Source organism: Elephantulus edwardii, unplaced genomic scaffold, assembly GCF_000299155.1.
Source record: "Elephantulus edwardii isolate Elephantulus edwardi_28Jun2011 unplaced genomic scaffold, EleEdw1.0 scaffold00072, whole genome shotgun sequence".
Classification (NCBI taxonomy): domain Eukaryota; kingdom Metazoa; phylum Chordata; class Mammalia; order Macroscelidea; family Macroscelididae; genus Elephantulus; species Elephantulus edwardii.
The window spans coordinates 14,582,719-14,587,365 of NW_006399822.1; positions in this window are offsets into that span (position 1 = coordinate 14,582,719).

The following is a 4,647-nucleotide window of genomic DNA, read 5'->3' on the forward strand; positions in this document are numbered from 1 at the left end:
GTACTCTTACGATAAACATAATGCCCTAAAATATAAAATATTCACTCCCCCAAAGACTTCAGTGCCGTAAACATATTTTATCCAGTTTAAGATTTTTAGTCAGTGAAATCAGTATATTTACAACTAAAAAGAAAATTTTTATTTTACAAATCTGGTTGGTAGCTGGTTATAACCAGGACATCTTTTTTGTAGTAGGAGGTTCAGAATAGAATGGATTATCAAGGCAGGGTGTGAAATTGCTTTCCCTCAAGAACTTTTAAGCAGGAGGCAATACCATAAGTCTGGTATGATGAAGTTAGCGCTTCAACATTGGAGTTTTCAAATAAAGACCAATCCAGTTTCTTATCAGAGGAAGCACTGTTTGATGTGAACCTGTATTGAACTGTCTTGGATGCACTAGAGGAGGTTAATGCTGGATGCACACTCTCAGAAGGTGTTAGAAATGCAAGTAAAGAGTAATCCTACTAATCAGAGGCCAGGCTTGTCTGATACTGAGTCAGCTTGTCCTATTTGAGCTTGGCGTTCCTCCATTACTGGGTACCCACTCTTTAAATTTGGCTGCTGGGATCTATTCCCTTCCAGGAGAAATAAACTAATGAACACAGTACTCATCAATTTCTTTTGTTGCATGTAAGAATCCAGTCTTTAATTATTTTAGGAACAAAAAATAGATTATTAAAGTGTAGAATGGCTCACTCCCATTGCATAAAGCATTAACATGAGTCAAGGACCCATCTGATGACCATTAACAACAACAGAGTAAAATGCCACTTGGGGTATCATTAGAAAGAAAGCTAGAGAGTTCTCATTCAGTTTTCTTGTGTTCATTCCATTAAGGATTATGGGCAAAATTATAAGCAAGGTACTAACAAGTTCTACCAGGTTAACATGGTGAGTGTGGAGGATATGACAGGTATTTTCAAGTCCAGAGTACTTATCAGTGTGTCCTGGAGACATTTATATTTTTTTGCAGATTAGTAGATAAAAGGGAGCTCTGGTGCCCTAGTGGCAAGAAGCTGCACTGCAGTCCTGAAGACACGATTTGAGGCCATCAGCTGCTCTGTGGGAGAAGAATGGGCAATCTCCTCCCATGCAATTTCCTGCCTCTGAAAACCTACTAGAGGGTCAACTATGGGTCAGTTCTGACTCTACGGTACTCGGTTACAATAATACCATACCGAATGATTGTATTCCCACCTGGTGATGGCAGAGACAATTTCTGCAAGTCTTGTTGGTATGTTTTCTGTACCAAACTTTGGAATGTAAAGCTGTGTATAGGATGTAGGCAACTTTCTGAAGCTACTAATATTATTTTATATATAATTTTGGAGTCGACTGCTTTTCTGGGCATGTGTTTGTTACGTGCAGGTTTGCTCTGTCCCCAGGATTGAGGCTAGCCAGCCTGGGCCTAGGGTTTGAACCAGGAGGCAGCCTTAAGCCCAAAGGCAGCTGGGAGATTCCTCTCCCCTGTTGTTCCTGGATGGTTCCTCCCAGGGTCTTGGGAAGTTTTCCTTGCCAGAAGGAGCATGGTGGTGTGAGCGCAGGAATTGTGGCAATCTTTTGAAATCAACTGCTTTTCCGGGCATGTGTTTGTTACATGCAGGTTTGTTCTGTCCCCAGGAGCAAGGCTAGCCAGCCTGGGCCTAGGGTTTGAACCAGGAGGCAGCCTTAAGCCAAAAGGGCCCTCAGGCCTGTGGCCCTCGAGCCAGGTTCAAATTATTTTCCTGTCAGACAGTCTTCTAGGTGGTATAGCACTGGTCTGTGCATTGCTGTACAGAGGTAACTCGTGGTTGCAGTGATGCTGAAGCCTGTGACAGTGATGTGCCAATCGTGGTAATGGGTACCCATGGTGGACAGTGTTGGCTGGAGCTTCCCGACTAAATCAAGCTTGGAAGCAGGAGTGGCATCCACTTTCGAAATGGCTTGCCTCTGGAAACTCTATGTTCGAACAGTGCTCAGGCTGTTCATTCATAGGGTCACTATGAGTCGTCTACGACTCGACGGCACCAAACAACAACAACAAATAATTTTAATACTGGTAATAATTTTTTTGTTTGCAATCAACTTCATTGCTTGCCTCTCTATTTATTAGATCTTGTATTTTTAATTATTTAATGTTATTTGTTAATTTATGTGTTCAATTATTGAAATTAAACTATTTTTAAATTAAATTATCAAATTATTTAAAATTTTCTTTTTAAAGGAAACCACTTTATTTTGGATGTTCTTGATTTTGGCTTGTCACTCAACCACATGAGCTGCTGTGTTGGAAATGCTAACAGATCAAGCATGGTGAGCATATTGTTTCAACAAGAACTGATCAATAAAGTACTCAATGTCACTAAATAAAATCAAGAAGGAAGAAGAAATGACTTGTTAAATAACATGAAGATATAAAAGGCTTAAGATTTTAAAATACGAAGTTCAAAAAGAAAATAATGAAGTTCTATATCAGAGTCCACTAAAGACATTCATATGCACCATAGACAAATCTGTGGATTTCCTAAATATCTTGTATACATAATGTTGAAAATGAACATTGTTCTCACATAAATGACTGAGAACATAACTTTTGAGGAGAGAAATGAGAAAAAAAGTAAAAGAACCTGAATAATAGCACATCAGAACAAGTCAAATTAAAAAGGGTTATATTTTGGGTTGTTTACCTTTATCTTCTTGTGGTGCTCGAGTATTCTATAAATTCAAGATAAAGTCCCTTATCAGACATGTCATTATCAAACATTTTTCCCAGTCTGTGGCTTTCCTTTTTATTCTGTTGGAGAAATTTTGGATGTGCGTAGGGATTTGATTCTTAGAAGCTCTCATTCATCTATTTTATCCTCTCTTGGTTGTAGGTTTTTCAGGATGCTGAAAGACTGTTTATGTTGTGGATTAGTGCTTCTAGGGTTCTTCCAAGCTTTTATCTAATGAAATTTATAGTGCTTGAGTTTAGACCGAGGTCCTTGATCTACTTTGAGTTGGTTTTTGCGTATGGTGTGAGGAGTGGATCTTGTTTGAATTTTCTGCAGATGGTTTTTCAATTTTGCCAACACCATTTGTTAAAAAGACTCTAATTTCCCCATTTAACTGATTTTGTGTCCTTCTCAGAAATCAGTTGACCATAGGTAAATGGGTTGATTTCTCGATTCTCAATTCTATTCCATTGATATATGTGTCTGTCATTGTACCAGTACCATGCTGTCTTGACCACCATGGCAGTGTAGTAGGATTTGAAATCAGGGAGTGAGGTGCCTCATACCTTGTTTCTCTTTTTTAGGAGTGCTTTACTTACTCAAAGTTGCTTTCCATTGCAAATGAAATTGGAGATTGCCTTTTCCATCTCATTGAAGAATGGAATTGGTATTTGTATTGAGATTGCATTGAATGCACAGATTACCTTTGGTAGGATTGTAATTTTCACAATATTCAGTATTTCCATCCATCAGCAAAGCATATTCTTTCATTTCTCCAGGTCTCTTTTTGTTTCTTGCAGTAATGTTTTATAATTTGCTTTGAATAGATCCTTTGTGTTTCTGCTTTGATTTATTTCCAAGTATTTTATCTTGTGATTAGCTGTTGTGATGAGTATTGTTTTTCTTAGCTCCAGTTCTATATTGCAAAATGAGCACAGGATATGAACAGATACTTCACCAAAGAAGACATTCAGATGATGAAGAAACACATAAAAAATGTTCAAAATCCCTAGCTCTAAGAGAGATGCAAATCAAAGCAATTATGAGATACTATCTCAACCCAGTAAGGATAGCAAAATTCAACAGAATGGAAAACAACAAATGTTGGCAATGTTGCAGAGAAACTGGAACCCTTATTCACTGTTGGTGGGAGTGGAAAATGGTGCAAGCACTATGGAAGGCAGTATGGTGCTTTCTCAAAAAGTTGGAAATAGAAATATCATTTGACCCAGCAATTCCACTACTGGAAATAACCCCTAAAGAAACCAGAACTGACACCCAAGCAGATATATGAACACCCATGTGTAGTACTGCTTTGTTCACAATAGCAAAGAATTAGAAACAACTCAAGTGCTCATCACCAAACGAATGGATAGAGAAGCTGTGGTAAATTCACATACTGGAATATTATTAAAAACAACTAATGAAATATCATACAGTGACCATGGAGGACATTATGCAGAGTGAAATATCTCAGCCACAAAAGGGGAAATACTGCATAATGCCACTGTTATGAAACAAGACTCACATGGGTATTGGCGGAAACTAAGAAAAGAGGGGTTAAATAATATACACGGCATTGAAACATATGAGGGAGACAATTGTATAAAAGGAATATGTTGTTGTTGTTGCTGTTATGTGCCTTCGAGTCATTTCTGACTCATAGCGACCCTATGCACAACAGCCCTAAATCCTCTATCCTGCGCCAACTGCACTGCCTCTGACACACCCATCCCGATTGCCCCAGTCACTGAATCGATCCATCTCATAGAGGGTGTTCTCCTCCTGCGCCGTCCCTCCACCCTCCCAAGCATGATGTCCCTCTCCAAGGACCCGTCCCTCCGGGCAACATGTCCAAAGTATGTCAGATGAAGCCCCAGAGGCCTTGCCTCCAAGGAGTAGCTTGGTTTAATCTGCTCCAAGATGAATCTGTTTGTTTTCCTGGCAGTCCATG